The sequence below is a fragment of the Ictidomys tridecemlineatus genome, chromosome 16, assembly GCF_052094955.1.
Source record: "Ictidomys tridecemlineatus isolate mIctTri1 chromosome 16, mIctTri1.hap1, whole genome shotgun sequence".
Classification (NCBI taxonomy): Eukaryota; Metazoa; Chordata; class Mammalia; order Rodentia; family Sciuridae; genus Ictidomys; species Ictidomys tridecemlineatus.
In genome coordinates this window covers 36,783,594-36,803,056 of record NC_135492.1, presented here as the reverse complement: position 1 = coordinate 36,803,056, position 19,463 = coordinate 36,783,594, and the positions used below count along the sequence as shown (strand labels likewise).

General features: G+C 50.3%; 1 protein-coding gene across 1 annotated transcript in view; it reads right to left on the bottom strand.

Moving 5' to 3' along the window:
• Rab7a (RAB7A, member RAS oncogene family) overlaps positions 1–1,059 on the bottom strand; it is a 28,431-nt gene extending 27,372 nt beyond the window's left edge. The window contains exon 1 of the mRNA XM_078033904.1: positions 826–1,059. The gene's annotated coding sequence lies outside the window, so the exon portion shown is untranslated. The remainder of the gene's footprint in view (positions 1–825) is intronic.
• Positions 1,060–19,463: the final 18,404 nt, after the last annotated feature.

Here is a 19,463-nt window from a genome sequence, read left to right as displayed (position 1 = left end):
TTGAATCTCTGCTCTAGGACTTGGGCGCTGTGTGACCTTGAGCAAGTGACTTAACCTCTCTGTTCCATATCTATCAATCAGTGATCATCAACGGACTTGGCTGCCAAGCGCAGCACCACGAACGCCCAAACCTCTGCTGCGACCATCGGCCTCGGCGCTGCCACTCCACGGGTCGCCTGAGGTCCCCAAAACGTCGGAAGGCATCGCAAGCTCCGCGGCCGGGCACCAACTCCCTCCGCCCGTCCCCCAGGAACTTTGCAAAACTTCCTGCGGGATGGACGGCGACGCGCTGCTGGTGACAAAAAGCTCCCTGTCTCCCGGAGCCCGAGCCGTCTCACATGGACACCAGTGTCCGCGGCCAGCCCCGCGCCCACGTGACCTGACCCGCGGCTGGGACTCGGGTGGCCCCCCGGGGAGCCTCCACCACCGACGGGGACTCTCGACGGCGGAGGGGGGGACACGGCGCCCGTCCCCAGGGCGGCCCGGGCCGGCGGCGGGCGGAGTCCCCGGCAGCTCCCGCCTCCCGGGGTCGCCGTCGCCTCCCCCAGGCCCCCGCCGCGGCGCAGCGCCGCCGCCCGTCGGGAAGGCCCTCGGCGGGGCCCCCCAGCGCGACGCCACCCGACGACCAGCAGCCGGCGACCCGCACCCCCGGGGCCCAGGTCACGCCCGGCGACCTCTGACCCGTCCGCGGCCGGGTGCGGCCCGGGTCTGACGCCGAGGATCCCCCGCGGGGCCCGTCCGGGGCGGAGGCCGCGAGGCGCTGGCGACCGGAGGCCGCGGCGGGGGAGGGGGCCGGGCCTCGGGCCAGGACGGGCCGCTGCTTACCGCGGCCGCTGCGCTGGGGGCTCCGGGGGCCGGGGCGCGTCGCCGAGGAGGGCTCCCGCCGAGGAGGAGACGCGACGGAGGACAAGGGGGCGGAGAAGTCCAAAGCCCGGCTCCTGGGGGACTCCTCTGCGCTGTCGCTCAGCCGCCAACGCCGCCGCTGCCGCCGCCTCTGGCTTTATGGCCAAGACTCCGGCCCCGCTCCCACTTCCGCCACCGCCGCCGCCCCGAGAGGAAGTACCTGTCACGAGACGCTTGACGCCGGGGGTGCGTAGGAAGAGCCCCGCCTCCACCTGGCGTCACGTTCCGGCCGCGTAGGGGCTGGGCCGCGGTCACGTGGTACAAACATGTCTGCCCCCTGCCTGGGCGCCGCCATCTTGGAGAGCCGTACCAGGAGCAGGGCGGCGCCATGTTGGACCCGCAGACCGATTCCTCAGCCCTCCTCCATCCCCCACGTTCCTCCACCATAAAGAATGCCAGAGCGAAAATTGCGAGGGTCCACCGGCCCTGAAGCAGTAACTGTCCCTATCGGAAAGGAACCCATCAGCCAATCGAGTGTCCTGAGGTTTGCAAGCATCATCAAAGCTTGCTGTACGGAGGAATTAGAAAGCTTGCTGCAGGAAAGGACTTTACCAAGGAGAAATCTCTAGAGCGCACAGATGATTTGAGAGATTTGCAGAAGCGAGAAGAAGAGCCGTCATCTTTACGGTGCACCTATACTATACGCTTGGATCGGCTCCATGTAGCCTGACTTTAACCCCCTACACAACATGATCATCACCATTTCACAAATAAGGAACGCACAAGAAGGACCCAGCTCCCACATTCAAGGGAAGGGCGGGAATGGGAACCCGCCTGCCTGTCGGGTGCCTGCCTGGGTGTGCTCTTTGTAGCCAAGTGAAAAATGTCTGCACCGTGTGCAGCTGGCAATAGAGGCCCAGAGATGGGTTAGACATAGCCCAGGAAAATCTTGGTCAAGCTCATAAAAATATGAAGCATCCTCCCAGCATCAGCCACATCTGGATTATTATTTTTATTTTTTATTTTATATATTTTTTAAGGTATTGGGGTTGAACTCAGGGGCACTCACCCCTGAGCCCCAGCCCCAGGCCTTTTTTGTATTTTATTTAGAGACAGGGTGTCACTGAGCTGCTCAGGGCCACGCTAAGTGGTTGAGGCTGGCCTCCACCTTGCCATCCTCCTGCCTCAGCCTCCCAAGCCGCTGGGATGACAGGCGTGCACCACCGCGCCAGGCACCTTCAGCAACAGACTCTTCTCATAGTCTTTTCCTGTTTTTTGAACACTGAAACTCCATTCTTTTGGTTGTTCTATCCCAAAACCTGTAAATCATTCTGAACTCCTATAATGACCTCCAAGATAATATATTCCAGGACTGGGATTGGGGCTCAGTGGTAGAGCGGTTGCCTAGCAAGTGTGAGGCCCTGGGTTTGATCCTCAGCACCACATAAAAATAAATGAATAAAAGAAAGATATCGTGTCCATGTACACCATATATATATATATATATATATATATATATATATATATATATATTTATATTTATATCCCAGAACCTATATAAATGATCTGATTGGGAAACGGGGTCTTTGAAGATGTAAAGATCTCAAGATGACATCATCGTGGATGATTTAAGTGAAATCTACAATCAATAACAAGTATTCTTATAAGAGGCACAATGGAGTCCCACTGAGAAATCCATGTGAGGTGGAATTCAAGATTGGTGTGAGAACAAGCCACAGGATGCTGACATCCACCGGAAAGTGGAAGAAACAAACCAAAAAGGCAATTTAGAGACTTTTGGCTGGGTGCGGTGGTGCTCTCCTGTAATCCTAGCAGCTCAGGAGGCTGAGGCAGGAGGATCGCAAGGTGGAGGCCAGCCTCAGCCATTTAGTGAGGCCCTAAGCAACTCAGCGAGACCCTGTCTCTAAATAAAATCTAAAAAGGGCTGGGGACGGGGCTCCCTGGTTAAGCGCCCCTGGGTTCCATCCCTGATAACAAAAAGATTAAAAAATAAAATAAAAGTAGACGGGCACTTGCCTGGAACTGGCCTTAGCAGGAGCTGTGGTAGGGTCAGTCAGTGCCCAGGACCTAGCCAACTGGCCTCACAGAAGACCCTGGTGATAAACCCTAAAAATGGTGGAGGATGGAACATTTCTGCTAGAGTTTGAATTTTCAGATTCGCCCAAAGCCCATGGGTTAAAGGTTTGGTCTTCAGAGTGGCATTATTGGGAGGCCATGGAGCCTTTAAGGGGCGGGGCCTAGCGGGAGGTCTTTAGGTCTTTGGTGCTGTGCCCAGTCTCTCCCTCTCATTTTCTCCCTGGTCATGAGCCATTTCCTGCTCCACCATGATGCACTCCCACCGTGAGGCCAGAAGCCACCTGCTCATGGACTGCAGCTTCCAAAAACCTAAGTTCCCCTGTTGACTTTGGGTTCCGACTCTCTCTTTTTTGGTTTCCATTCAGGGATTGAACCCAGGGGGGACTTACCCACGGAGCCCCCATCCCCTGCCCATTTTATTTTTTACTTAGAGACAGGGACTTACTGAGTTGCGGAGGGCCTCACTCCATTGCTGAGGCTGGCCTCCAACTTATGATCCTCCAGTCTCAGCCTCCTGAGCTGCTGGGATGACAGGCGTGGGCCACCACACCCAGCCCCACTGAGGACCAGGCCTTCAATACTTGAATTCTTGGGAGACATACAACACCCCAACCAAAGCATCCATCTTCCTAGCTTCTCACTCAGGAGGAATGGAGAGAGAAGGGGGAGACTTCAGAGGAAGCCGAGGAGGTAGGAGGACCCCAAGTCTGAGCCAAAGTCCCTGCCTGTGATTCTGAGATTGAAGGACCCCCTGCCCTGATTCTGGGACTATTTCCCCTGTGCCCTGTGTCGCCTGCAGGCCCTACAGAGGATGTCAGGGCCAGCGAGCAAGGCCACAAAGCAGCCGTGGTCCTGTGTCAACTATTACAAGGGCCACCATTCCAAGCACCTTCTGGTGTCACCTTGCTCGTAAATCCCCATGACTGTTTCTTTCTGAGTCTATTTCTAGATTCAGTCCTGGTCCATTCATCTGTTGACCTGTCCCTCTGCCAATCCCACACTCTACTCACAGTCCTGGCCGAACTGTCCTGATATCTGCGGGGGCCATCCCCTAAATTTCTCCTTTCTCCCCAGGTCCCCTTAGAAACTGAAACATAAACTTGTCAATTTACACACACACACACACACACAAAAAAAAAAAATCTTGCTAGCTGGGCACAGTGGCCAACGCCTGTCATCCCAGTGGCTCAGGAGGCTGAGGCAGGAGGATCGCAAGTTGGAGGCCGGCCTCAACAAAAGCGAGGCCCTGAGCAACTCAGGGAGACCCTGTCTCTCAATAAAATATTAAAAGGGCTGGGGACAGGGCTCAGGGGTTGAGTGTCCCTGGGTTCAATCCCTGGTACCCAAGGGGAAAAAAATCCTGATAGAATATTGGCCATAATTACATGAATACATTCTTATATATATTTAGTTGGAACTGTATCAGATTATACCGCCCGTGAGGATGGAAATACTTTTGTCTGTGTATGATACAGTTTTTTAAAAATATTTCTTTCTTAGTTGGAGATGAATACAATACTTTTACTTTATATATGTATTTTTAAGTGGTGCTGAGGATTGAACCCAGGGCCTCACACGTGCTAGACAAACTCTCTACCACTGAGCCACAGCCCCAGTCCTGCAGGTGGCATTTTTATGCAATGACAATAATGGCCTACATACAATTTTTATACTGGTTTTCACCTATTGTCCTATTAAATGCAGTTGTTATGTTACCCAATAGTATCTAAACGTCCAAAAAATAAATATCACTTTCACATTCTCCCTGATCATGTCAGAAACCTGTTCACTATTAATAGGTTCATGGCTGGAGGATTGCAGATTGGTGCGGCCACTTTGGAGAGCAGGGTGGAGATGCCTCAGAAAACTGGGAATGGAACCACCATGGGACCCGGCTGTCCCACTCCTTGGTTTATACCCAAAGGATTTAAAATCAGCACACGTCAGGGACGCAGCCACATCAGTGTTTATAGAAGCTCAATTCACAATAGCTGAGCTATGGAACCAGCCTAGGGCCCTTCAGCAGGTGGATGGATAAAGAAACTGTGGTTTGTATACACATTGGAATATTACGCAGCCATCAAGAAGGATGGAATGATGGCATTTGCTGGTAAATGGACGGAGTTGGAGACGATCATGCTGAAATCAGCCAGTCCCCAAAACTCAAAGGCTGAGTGTCCTCTCTGATATGGGGACGCTGACTCACAATAAGGAGGGGGATGGCAGTTCACTGGATGAGACGCAGGGGAGTGGAGGGAAGGGAGGGGAGGGGACTGGGAGAGACAGGGGAGTGAATGGACGTCCCTTTCCCATGTGCACATGGGAACCCACGACCAGGGACACCCCACAGCAGGAATAGCCACAGGAATGGGACGTCACGCCCCGTGTAGGTGGGACATGGCAGGATGCACTCTACCATCAAAAAAGAATTTGGGAAAAATATGTTTATTATTGAACATTTTGGAAAAATCAGGAATGTATGAATGATAACCAATAGTCACACAATTTACAGATAATCAGTAATAGGTGGCATAGATTATTTATGGGTTTTGCTTATGTAGGCTTTTTAAATTATTTTATCGTACCAGGGACTGAACCCAGGGTCCCTCGACCCCTGAGCCCCATCTCCAGCCCTTTTTTCTATTTTATTTAGAGATAGGGTCTCGCTGAGTTGCTGAGGCTGGCCTCCACCTTTCGATCCTCCTGCCTCAGCCTCCCTACTCACTGGGATGACATGCATGCTCCACTCTACCCAGTGAAACTGTTTTTTAATCCATGTTTTTTAGTTGTCCATGGACTTTTATTTTATTTATTTCTATGTGCTGCTGAGGATGGAACCCAGGGCCTCACACATGCTAGGCGAATGCTCTACCACAGAGCCACAGCCCCAGCCTGAAACTGTCTATTTTTATGCTTAAATCCCATAAGGGATGGACGCCCATGTGCAGACATTATTGGACACAAAGGATATGATCCAAGGGTCCCAGAGAGAGAGAGAGCGGGACCCCAGCAGGTGCTCTTGGATTTTCCTGGCCTCTCTGGATCCACCTTAGGATCCTCCTCCCTCAGCCTCCGGGCTATGGGGCAGGACCCTTCTGGAAGGAGGGTCTTGTGACCTGCTGTCAGACAAGGTAGGTCAGGAGACTCTCTCCAGGGCCAGCTCTTGCCCAGAAAGCCACACAATGGTGCAGCCATAAATTCAGATTTTTATGGCTGACTTTGAGGAAGACAAGTTCTAGTTTCTATGATCCACAACCAGAAAAGGAATTCGAGTCTTTATGACCTGCTTTGGAGCAGGAGAGACAGCGGGAGGGAGCCCAAGAAGTCAAGAAGAGATTTGGCCTCTGAGGAGCTTTGAAATCGTCCTTCAAGTTCAAAGTACCCCTTGCCAAGGCGCTGTAAGTTGGGGTGCAGTTTTAAACACCTGGAGCTCATCAACCCCCCACTCCCGGCCCCGGGGCTGGGTGTGTGTTGGGACACGTTTCAGTCGGCAGGAGAACAGTGGGCAGCGCCACCTTCGCCCCGACTTCCTGCTTAAGCTCTGCTTTGAACTCAGCAGAGGTCGACTGAGGGCCTCGGGATCTTTTTCTGAGCATGCGCAGGCCCCGTGACCCACGGTGCCCTCGGCCTCCTGGGTTCCTGAGACCCTCTCCAATGTCTTCATGGATCATTCTAGAACCTGAGACTCTGTCAGGGCTTCCAGTGTCCTCATGGGGCATTCCAGAACCTTTTCCTATCTATCTATCTATCTATCTATCTATCTATCTATCTATCTATCTATTTATCTATTTATTTATTTATTTATTATCTATGGTTTGATGAATGGGTCATCCTCTGCCTCAGGCTGTCAAAAATTTAAAAACACTTGTCTGAATTTTTTTTTTTTTAATGTTCTCTAGGGCTGGGCACAGTGGCCCACGCCTGTCATCCCAAAAGCTGGGGAGGCTGAGGCAGGAGGATCGCAAGTTAGAGGCCAGCCTCAGCCACTTAGCAAGGCCCTAAGTAACTCAGTGAGACTCTGTCTCTAAATAAAAAATAAATAAATATATTATATACTGGGGATGGGGCTCAGTGCCCAGTATCAAAAAAAAAAAAAAACTCCCAAAACATAGGATGAGGGCCAGGATGGGCCAAGGACAGGCAGCCTCAAAACCGAGGTCTTCTGTGGGCCTCTACACAGGTCAGAAAATGACTGTTGGCTGTGACCTGGGAACAGGTCTGAAATCTCTCCAGCTCTGAATAGACACAGGGTCTCGCTGAGTGGCTTAGGGCCCGGCTAAGTGGCTGAGGCTGGCCTCCACTTTCTATCCTCCTGCCTCAGCCTCCCAAGCTGCTGCAGGATTACAGGTGTGTGCCACTGTGCCCAGCTCTGGCTATCATTTTTTTTTGCAGGAGGTCACAAGTCCCAGGCCAGCCTGGGCGACTCAGGGAGATCCTAAAGGGGGGAGGAGGAGAAAAAAATTAAGTTAGTGTATGATCTTCCCATGACTGATTAGCATCCCGTCCTGTGAACCAATCATTGTTTGTTTAACGAGCGCCTCTGGAATGTCAGACAGTAGGTGGTGGAAGGTTCTAGAAATGTGTTCTGACCAGCTCACATGATTCCTGAGAGCTACTTGTCCGTCTCCTCCCAACTCGGAGTTCAATGAGATTTAATTAGCAGCTTGAAATCAGCCTCGTGGACATGTTTACACCCTAGATACTGGAATATTCCTCCCACCTGCTACCAACAAACCCAACTTCCACAGCTACTGGGGCGGGGGGCTTCCAGGAGAAATCCGAGGGGCAGAGAACACATCTAGATTACATATTAAGAGCCAGGGACGGTGGGGTGCGCCTGTCATCCCAGCAGCTCGGCGGGAGGCTGAGGCAGGAGGATCGCAAATTGGAGGCCAGCCTCAGCCACTTAGCAAGGCCTTAAGCAAATCAGGGAGACTCTGTCTCAAAAGAAAAAAAAAAATTAAAAGGGCTGGGGATGTGGCTCTGTGGTTATGTGCCCCTGGGCTTGATGCTCCATAACAAAATTTAAAAAATAGATATTTTAAAATGATATTTTATTTAATGATGTATTTGTATGACTCAACAGAAGGCCCGGCACCTTCTGGGTGACCAGAACTTTTCATTCTTTTTATGAACGTGTCTCTTGACCCGGCTGCATTCCTAATCTGCCTGCCACATGACAGTTTTTCTAGTTTAGTATCACTTCAAAGCTGATTGGACACGGACACGTAATTATCATTATTTTAATGACTGCGCTTTTCCTTTGAATGAATGAATCCTGACTTTGGCCTCCACCATGTGGAATTACTGTTCAATTATTTCCAGGGTCTCACCGGGATGAACCTAGATGTGTAGTGACCTTTCTTTGTTTTTGGTGCCAGAGCCCTGTCCCCAGCCCTTTGTATTTTTTTATTTAGAGACAGGGTCTCGCTGAGTGGCTCAGGGCCTCACTATGTTGCGGAGGCTGGCCTCCACCTTGCGATCCTCCGGCCTCAGCCTCCACAGCGACTGGGATGACAGGCGTGCGCCACTGTGCCCCGCTGGATAATGAACTTTCTGGGTCTTGCTGGGGCTCCTTTAGAGCTGGGAGCAGGCCACCTGCCAAGAGGACAGTTGAGACGGGATATAAAATATGCATGACTTCCCAATCATTAATCCCTTTATATAGTAAGTGCCTGCTCTGGGGCTGAGGTTAGCACCTCTTACAGGGATCCTAAAAGGACACCGGCCTCTGACTCACATTCACTAAAGAGGCTCCGCGTGGATGATTTTCAAGCTCTTTTCAAACAAGATTATACTTGTAAGATAATAGTCCTGACAGGATCATTTCGTCATTTCATGAAGGTGTTCAAAATACTTGTGCATCCGGTTTTTGTTTTTTTAATTTATTAATAGTTCAGGTTTGCAGGACAACTGAGTTGGCTCCTACTGCATGTACATATAAATATGAATCTATATATAAAAAATATATATATGCTTGAATACATATATATGCTCCATGTATATATTGAACCCTGGGTTCAATCTCCTGTACCAGTCTTGCCAAAAATAAAAAATAAAAAATAAAAAAGAGGCCAAGAGACCAGGAACTAAATCCAGGGCCACTTAACCCCTGAGCCCCATCCTCAGCCCCTTTTTCTATTTTATTGAGAGACAGGGCCTCGCTGAGTTGCTCAGGGCCTTGCTAAGTGGTTGAGGCTGGCCTCCACCTTGCGATCCTCCTGCCTCAGCCTCCCGAGCCTCTGGGATAGTAGGCATGCCCCACCAGGCCTGGCTCTAGGAAGTCTTTTCTTGAGCTCCCAAGGTGGATGGGATCAGGGGCTGAAATAGGAACAGCGTAGGACTTCCTGTTTCCAAAGACAGCAACATGCTTATTCTAACTCGACCAAAATGGCAAAGAAGCGACTTATATTCTTTCCACATCTGGAAACCTGTCCACCTTCCTCAATGCAATTAGTTGTCTCCAAGTATCTGGTGCGGGCTGACCCCTGAAGATGCCCAAATCTACAGATGTTCAATTCCCTTTAAAAAAAAGGGCAAACAATCCCCAAACACCAAATGTTCTCTCTGACATGCAGACGCTGACCCACAATAAAGGGGGGAGGAAGAACAGAAGTTCACTGGATGAGAAGCAGGGGAGTGGAGGGAAGGGAGGGGAGGGGACTGGGAGAGACAGGGGAATGGATGGACGTCCCTTTCCCACGTTCACATGGGAACCCACGACCAGGGACACCCCACAGCAGGTCCAGCCACAGGAGGGGGACGTCACGCCCCGTGTAGGTGGGACATGGCAGGATGCACGCTGCTGTCACGGGGAGCTATAAGCAACAAACAAAAAATAGTAAAATAAAAAATAGCATAGTATTCGCCTCTAACCTACACACATTCTCCTCATGTTCCTTAAAACACCTCTACCTGACTTCAGATACCTAACACAGCCAGGCATGGTGTGCACCCCAGTCATCCCAGTGGCTCTGGAGGCTGAGGCAGGAGGATCGCAAGGTGGAGGCCAGCCTCAACCACTTAGCAAGGTCCTCAGCAACTCAGCGAGACCCTGTCTCTAAATAAAATAGAAAAAGGGCTGGGGACGGGGCTCTGGGGTCAAGGGCCTCTGTGTTCAAACCCTGGTTTCAAAAAACAAAAACAAACAAACAAACAACAACAACAACAACAAAAAACAGGATATCTTTGAGGAAGTGAAACCCTCTCTGTCCATTTCCTCTTGGTGGTTAGGGTTGTTCTTCGGGTCCTGGTTCCCCTTTGATGGGGCTGGTCTTGTGCAGAAAGATCTCAAATCTTCTGGGGTCTTCCGGGCTGGCCTCCACCTTGCGATCCTCCTGCCTCAGCCTCCAGAGCTGCTGGGAGGACAGGCGTGGGCCACCCGGACGCCTGCTCTGGGCTGTGGGCTGGATGGAGCCTCCACCGTCGGGTTCCAGGGCGAGAGGAGAGAGAGGCCTGTCTGCTCTGTGACGTTTCCTTGCCTCGTGTCTGAGTGGCCCCCAGGAGGACAAGAGATCGGTTCCTCCTCAGGCGTCAGTGGTTGAGCCTTGCCTAGCGTGTGGGACCTTTATAAAATAAAGGTCCATCAACAACTTAAAAAAAATACACACACATGTGTAAAAGTCAGTGGCTCTTGTGGCCCCACAAGGGCCAGAGGTGGGTAAATCAGCAAAGGGAACTTAGCCCTCAAAGTCCAAATGCCCCTTCCTGAGCATCTAGTGGCCACCGCTGTTCCTGTTGGGACAGAGATGCAGGGTACCAGGGGCCCTCGACCACTAAGTCCCATCCCCAGCCCTTTTCATATTTTATTTAGGGACAGGGTCTCCCTGAGTTGCTCAGGGCCTCACTTTGGCTGAGGCTGGCCTCCAACTCACCATCCTCCTGCCTCAGCCTCCCTAGCCACTGGGGTGACTGACAGGTGTGTTCCACCACATCCTGCATTCTGTTTATTTTGAGAGAGGGTCTGTGCTGACCTTGAACTTGGACTCTTGTCGCTGATGTTGTTGCAGAACTGGGGATTGAACAGAGGGTCTGACACAACTAGATCCGTGGAGGTGCCCACCTGTAATCCTAAGCAGCTCTGGAGGCTGAGGCAGGAGGATGGCAAGTTGGAGGCCAGCCTCAGCAACTCACAGAGACCAACCGTGTCTCCAAAGAAAATACAAGAAAGGGCTGAGGATGGGGCTCAGTGGTGAAGTGCTTCTGGGTTCAACCCGATACCAAAAGTCAATCAATCCATAAATCTCTCTCTCCCGCTCTCTACACCTGCCCCCAGCCTCCTTGCCTACTGGGCTCTGCGTGATCTCGTTTCCACTCAGTCTCTGATTTCACCCAGTTCCAGGAACCTGATCCTGACACACTGTTCCTCAATTGGGCCAGGCACATTCCACCTCAGGGAACTCCTGTCCCCACTCCCTGCCTGGGGACACTGTAGCTTCCTGACCTCTCACCACCTCAGCCGCATCTCTGCTCCCCATCTAATCTCTACGGGACCATCTTTATCTCTATCCTCTTTTTCCGCTTTGGTTTTCTTCTGAGCACTTTCTTGTGTCACAATAAACAAAAAAATTTCCTGGGCGCGGTGGTGCCCGCCTGTCACCCCAGCGATTCGGGAGGCTGAGGCAGGAGGATCGCGAGTTGGAGGCCAGCCTCAGCAAAAGGGAGGCCCTAAGCAACTCAGCGAGACCTTGTCTCTCAATAAAATAGAAAATACGGCTGGGGGTGGGGCTCAGGGGTCGAGTGACCCTGAGTTCAATCCCTGGTGCCCCCCACCCCAAAAGATACTAGTCAAAAAAAGCAAAGAAGCCAAATTCTTCACCTCGTTCATTGGAATTCTTTAATTTTCTTCCTATGGTGGTAGAAAACCCTGGGTCTCCAAAATGCTAAGCATATACTCAGATCCCAGGCCAAAGACCACCCCCCAATTTTTTTAAATGTTATTTTTTAGTTGCAGATGGACACAGCACTTTTATTTTATTTATTTTTTTATGTGGTGCTGAGGACCAAACCCAGGGTCTTGCACATGTGGTGAGCTATGACCCCAACCCACTGTTTTTGCTTCTGACACTAGGGATTGAACCCAGGAGTGTTTACCACTGAGCCACATCCCCAGGTCTTATTATTTGGTAATCGCTAAGTTGATGAGGCTGGCCTCCAACTTGCAATCCTCCTGCCTCAGACTCCTGAGTTGCTGGAATTACCCAGCAAGACCTTTCAATTTTTTAAAAAGAATTTCTTTTTTAGTTGTAGATGCACACAATACTTAATTTTGTTCATTCATTTAAAAAAAATTGTAGATGTTGATGGACCTTTACTTTATTCATTTCTTTCTATGCGGTGCTGAGAATCGAACCCAGTGCCTCACACATGCTAGGCGAGTGCTCTGCCACAGAGCCACGACCCAGCCCCAAGACCCTCAATTTCTTATCTGAACATGTGGATGCTCAGTGGAGGATCAACTTCTAGGTCAATCTCTTAAAAATGAGGGTTGTGAGGCTGCAGGTGTTGCTCGGTGGTAGAACGCTTGTTAAGCATGCATGCAGCCCCGGGACGGATCTCCTGAACTGCAAACACGGGGCTGCCCCCCTCCCCAATGGCTGGTATGGGGTGTGGTGGTCCTCCATTTCAAAACTATTTAGATGATGGCCACTTCTAAGAGGTGAAGTGACAAAACAGATGATACTTGAATGTGTGAGGATTTCTCCAAACAGCCATTAAGCCTGGTGTGGTGGAGCACGCCTCTAATCCCAGTGGCTTGGGAGGCTGAGGCAGGAGGATGGCAAGGTGGAGGCCAGCCTCAGCAATTTAGTGAAATCTGTACCAAAAAAAAGGGTGAGTGATTGGGAAAGCTTGGACTTTCATGTTTGAGAGAGAGACACTTTCACCTTGATGTGTCACCGCTGTCGCGGCACTGTGTCTATTTCCTAACTCTGAGCTTTGCAACCCACATGCTTGAGCCAAGAAGAAGGAATATATTATGACTTGTAAGGAATGTCGACCGCTGGCCCTTAAAAAAGAGACTTCCTTTTTGTATTAACCTCAATATAGGTCTGGTTCCAGAAAGAGGAATGGAAAAACATGGTGCTTGTTGCTGCAAACACAAAAAAAGAATTAGACTAAGACAGAAAGCAAAGAAGCAAAATTCTTCCCTCTTTCATTTTAATAAGAACTTCAATTTTCGCACACACACACACACACCTAGGCCCAGAAGAGCTATGAGAGGGAAATACTTTAAAATGTTAAATGCAGCCGCCTGTGATGACGCATACCTGTGAGCCCAGGAACTTGGGAGGCTGAGGCAGGAGGATCGAAAATTGGAGGCCAGCCTCAGCAACTCAGGGAGGCCCTGAGCTACTTAGTGAGACTCTATCTCAAAATAAAATATATTGTTTTAAGTTGTTGATGGGCCTTTATTTTACTCATTTATTTTTAAGTGGTGCTGAGACTCGAACCCAATGCCTCACACATGCCAGGCAAGTGCCCTACCACTGAGCCCCAGCCCCAGCCCACCAATAATCTTTTTTTTTTAAATTAATTTATTTTAGATCCCAGGGATTGAACTCAGGGGTGCTTAACCCCTGAGCCCCAGCCCCAGCCCTTTTTATATTTTATTTAGAGACAGGGTCTCGCCAAGTTGCTCAGGGACCGGCTAAGTGGCTGAGGCTGGCCTCCAACTTCTGATCCTCCTGCCTCAGCCTCCCTTGCTGCTGGGATTATGGGCGTGGGCCTCTGCACCCAGCTAAATGCTAGAATTTTTGGAAACCCAGCAGTTAAAGGACTTGGTGACTGTTACTTAATGACGCTTGACTGCCATGCTGTTGCTCATTATCTGTTCTCAGACTTGTTCTCCTAACAGGACCCTGATTTATTCAGGACAGCAAAGTGCCTAGAGTCCCCTGCAGGGAGAAGTGGCCAGGTGACGTGGTTCTAAGGCCATGAGGTCTAAGTGGAAGTTGCTCAGGGTGGCTTTCTGGCAGGGTCATAAATAGAAGATCTGACTGAGCCAGAAAGTAGTTGGTCATTTTGACTCCGCCTTGGTCCTGTCAGAAACCTGCATGTGATAGAGGAAGTGCCACAAGGTCCTCTTGAGGTAACCAGTACCCGGATGACGATGCCTAAGCCAATCAGAACAGTGTCCCGGGGGCTGGGGTGGTGGCTCAGTGGGACCCTATGCATTTATTTATACTAGTGGTTCTGGGTTTACTTTTGAGCCAGGGTTTCATGAAGTTGCTGAGGCTGGCCTCCAACTTGTGATCCTCCTGCCTCAGCCTCCTGACATACTGGGATGACAGGCGTGTGCCACCGGGCTTGGCTTTTATTTGTTCTTATTAATCATACATGATGGTAGAATGTATTTTGACATATTATACGGATGTTCCTGCTCACCAGGAACAAAATATAAACCCCAAAGTTATTCCCATATATGGGGTATCACTTCTCATTCTTCTGGTTGTACATGATGTAGAATCACATTTTTTTTTTTCCAGTCTTATTGGAGACATGATCTAGGCTGGCCTTGAACTTAGTGATCGGGCTACCTCAGTCTCCTGAGCAGCCAGAATCACAGGTGTACGCCACCAAGTCAGCTGTATGCCATATTTATGGCCTCTACAAACTTAAAGTGGTACATGAAATTAATTCCTCTAGTGTCAAAATTAATTTTACTAGTGTGAAAACTCAGCATGGCCAGGGGCTGACCATACTCACCGTGGAGGGCTATTGTGACTTTTTCATTACTGTGACCCAAAGATCTAAAAAAAAAAAAACAACTAGAAGAGGAAAAGTCTATTTGGCTCAGGATTTCAGAAATCTCAATCCGTAGATGGCTGACTCCGTGGCAGAAGGGCCCACCATTTTTGTTTGGGGGGGAACACTTCATTTTCTAAACCATAACAAGGTTGAACACTTGTTTTTCCTATTTAAATCCACAACTCAAAATCAATGTTGAGCTGGGCTTGGTGGCGCTCACTTGCTATCCCCCCAACTTGGGAGGCTGAGGCAGGAGGATTGCAAGTTGGAGGCCAGCCTCAGCCACTTAGTGAAGCCCTGAGCCACTCAGCAAGACCTTGTCTCTAAATAAAATATAAAAGGGACTGGGGACGGAGCTCAGGGGTTAAGTGTCCCTGAGTTCAATCCCTAGTACCAAAAAATAAAAATAAAATAAATGCTGAAACTGCTTTGGTTTTTTTTTAAAAATATATTTATTTTTTAGTTTTAGGTGGACACAATATTTTACTTGGTGCTGAGGATGGAACCCAGTGCCCCACACTTGCTGGGCGAGCACTCTAGCCCTAAGCTACAACCTCAGCTCTGCTTTGATTTTTTTTAAGCATTGGAAACACCTTTCTGGAAGACTCCAAGGCAACACTTGGCTCAAACTCTAATTCAATCGTTTAATTCAATGCTACCACTGTTCCCATGATACTAACCGTAAAAGCCTAAGATACAATATGTGCACTTCTAGCAGAAAAAGTCACTGAGAATATGTGCACTTCTAGCAGAAAAGCATTCCTCTGATCAACAAATATCTTGAATATTTTCAAGGCCCGATCTCTTGCCCACCCTCTATCTTCCCACAAACAACTCCATCTAGCTTCCAAGAGGGCTCGGGCTAGGAATTTGCAGTTCTTTGCAGCAAGAACTATAGGAGTGGCCTTGAAACTTTTATCCTTGCAAACTCAATTTCATCTTTTCAAATATTTTGGAAGAAAGCCCGGTACAGTGGCACAGGCCTGTAAATCCAAACAGCTGGGGAGGCTGAGGCAGGAGGATCGTGAGTTGGAGGCCAGCCTCAGCACTGGCGAGGCCCTGAGCAACTCAGGGAGACGCTGCCTCTAAGTAAAATACAAATTAGGGATGGGGCTGGGGCTCAGGGGTGGAGTGTCCCTGAGTTCAATCCCTGGTACCATTTCCTCCCATCCCCCTTTCCTCCTCTTAGTATGTGACACAAAGCTCAGAGATACCTTTATGTGGTGCTGAGGATGGAGCCCAGTGCCTCCCACGTGCTAGGTGAGCGCTCCAGCCCTGAGCCCCAGCCCTATGTGGGTCTTACTGTTTAATAGCATGAACCATCAGGGCGCAATGGCGCATGCCCCAATCCCAGCGACTTGGGAGGCTGAGGCAGGAGGATCCCAAGCTGGAGGCCAGCCTCAGCAATTTATCAAAAGTCAAAAAACAAAAAAACAAAAAACAAAACAACACAGAGGCCTGGGGAGGTGGCCCAGTGGTCAAGCCCCCGTGGGTTCCAGCTCCAGGAGCAAATAAATGACAGCATTTCCTGTGCCCAGCTCCCTGCGCTACACTGTCCTCCACTTGGAGCTGTTCCCGTGGGCACCAAGGGACCCGCCGAGGGACAACCCTCACAGGTCGGGAACCGAGCGACGCCTCGGATGGACCCCATTTTCCTGGTGGAAAACGAGCCACCGGCCCGAGGGGGGGGCAGTTTAAGCGAGGACAGGTGGCACTGACAGGTGACAGCAATGAGCCCGTCACCTTGCGCTCCCGACTGCGCCAGGCCGAGGTCAGCACCTGATGGCGATGGCCTCCCCGGGCCGCCCTGTCCCTAGGAGGGGACCCGCGCACCGCCCTCCCCTCGTTCCTCCCCCGGGGCCACACCGCGTGGGGGCGTGACACCTTCCACGTCCCACGTCCCCATCGGTACGTCCCCGGGGACAGTCCCCCGCGTCCTGGTGTCGCGGCGGGAGAACGGGGAGCCAGGCCGCGGCCACAGAGGTCCCCTGCCGTCCGCGCCTCTGGGCAGCTGGGAGGGGACACCGCCTGACGCCCCGCGATGGGGCGCGACGAGCCACCAAGGCCAACCCTCCGCGGCGCGGCCCGGCCCCACCAGCGCGGGCGGAGCCCCCGAGCGCCGCCTCCCCGGCCGCGGGCGGCCGCCATCTTGCCGCGTGGGCCGCCGGGAAGCGCCCGGGGACGCCGCGGCGCCGCGCTGGGGCCCGACACCCGCGCCTCGCCCGGGTCACCGCGCTTCCCGGAAACGAAGAAACGAAGACCCCATCCCCCTCGGGGCCTCGCGCAGCCCGACCTGAGGCAGCCATGATGGACGGCGAACGCCGCCACTTCCGGAGCCCCCCGCTGACGTCCCCAGGGAGGGACGAGCCAACGCAGCGACTCCAGCGCTCTCTGGCGGCCGTGCTGCCGCAATGGCTCTGTCTTTGACCCCGTGGGGCTTCTGCTTCCGGGTCGGCGATGAACGCCGTCCAAGGGGCGGGGTTGGGTTAGTTGCCTGGGGCGGGGTCTGAGCTTGCGCGGTGGGCAGGGGGAGGGTCGGAGCATGCGCATTGGGCAGGGGGCGAGGTCGGAGTTTGCGCATTGGGCACGGACGGGGCCTGGCTGAGGGCGGGGCCTGGGGCGGGGCTAGCGGGCCTAAAGATGCAGAGCTGGCCTTCCAAACTTGTTTTTTTGCAGGGCTTGGGGTCTGAACTTGCGTATTGGGCAGGGGCGGAGCCTGGCTGAGGGCGGGGCCTGGCTGAGGGCGGGGCCTGGCTGAGGGCGGGGCCAGTGGGCCTAGAGATGAGTTTCCAAACTGTTTTTTTTTTTTAAATAATATTTAATTTAAATAAATTTTATTTTTAAAATTCATAATTTAGGGGCTAGCATGTGTGAGACACTGAGTTTGATTCTCAGCACCACATAAAAATAAATAAAATAAAGGTCCATTGACAACTAAATAATACTTTTCAAAAATAATAAAATACATGATTTTATTTTAAAAATACATAAAAATGCAGTGCATCATAATTCTTATTAAACATATAGAACGCAATTTTTCATATCTCTGTATATAAAGTATGCTCACACTAATTCATGTCTTCCTATCTTGACTTTGGGTAATAATGATCATCACATTCCACCATCATTAATAACCCCCTGCCCCCTCCCTTCCCCTCCCACCTCTCTGCCTCTATTCCTCCCATGCTCCCCATCCCTACTTCATTATGGGTCAGTCACCTTATATCAGAGAAAACATTCTGCATTTTATTTTTTTAGATTGGCTAGCTCCACTTAGCATTATCTTCTCCAACGCCATCCATTTACCTGCAAATGCCATGATTTTATTCTCTTTTAGTGCTGAGTAATATTCCATTGTGTATATATACCACATTTTTAATCCTTTTGTCCACTGAAGGGCATCTAGGTTGGCTCCACAGTTTAGCTATTGTGAATTGTGCTGCTATAAACACCGATGTGGCTGTGTTCCTGTAGTATGCTGCTTTTAAGTCCTTTGGATTTAGACCAAAGAGAAGGATAGCTGGGTCAAATGGTGGTTCCATTCCCAAATTTCCAAGGAATCTCCATACTGCTTTCCATATTGGCTGCACCAATTTGCAATCCCACCAGGAGTGTATGAGTGTGCCTTTTTCCCCCACATCCTCACCAACACTTTTTGTGGTTTGTCTTCATAATAGCTGCCATTCTGACTGGAGTGAGATGGTATCTTAGAGTGTTTTTGATTTGCATTTCTCTGATTGCTAGAGATGATGAACATTTTTTCATATGTTTGTTGATTGACTGTATGTCCTCTTCTGAGAAGTGTCTGCTCAGGTTCTTGGCCCATTTGTAGATTGGCTTATTATTATTATTATTATTATTATTATTTTCTGTGTGTATGTGTGTGTGTTTAACTTTTTGAGTTCTTTATATACCCTAGAGATTAGTGCTCTATCTGATGTGTGAGGGGTAAAAATTCACTCCCAAGATGTGGGCTCTCTATTCACCTCACAGATTGTTTCTTTTGCTGAGAAGAAACTTTTTAGTTTGCCTCAGATGCAGAGCTGGGGTTCCAAACTTGTTAAGAAGTCTTTCACCGGGTTGATCGGTGGCAAAGTGCTGGATTAGCATGTGTTGAGGCACTGGGTTCGATCCTCAGCAGCACATTAAACATAGATAAATAAAAATAAAGAAATAAATACAAGAAAGGACTTTCTACTTGCCCCTCTTTATCCACGAGAGAGCAATATCTATTCTGCAAGAATTGAATAGGTTTTCAGGTTACGGTGCAATGTGGGTTTTGGAGGACAATTTTGGGCTCAACTGCTACATATGGTCTCTCTGATTTGGATTCTGGAGGTTGAAAAGAATTGGACTGGTCATTATTCTGGCAGCCTCCTTGGGATTGGTGGTGATCCAAGCCTCTGGGAGAGGCAAGAGAAGGGTGTGGAAAGAAGGAAACTGGGCCTTAGAAAGTACCAGGGGGGGAGCTGACAGAAAGTTTGAAAGTTCAAAGCCACCCTCAGCAACTAAGTGAGGCCCTCAGCAACTCAGTGAGACCCTGTTTCTAAATAAAACACAAAAAAGGGCTGGGGAATGTGGCTCAGTGGTTCAGAACCCAGGATTCAATTCTGGGTACCCAAAACAGGAAAACAGATCCAGCTGGATGTGGTGACTTATGCATACATATACCTCCAGCAGTTTGGGAGGCTGAGGCAGGAGGATCTCAAGTTGGAGGCCGTCCTCCGCAATTTAGCAAGACTCTAAAAAAATGTTGAAGGTTCCTAAGATTCTTG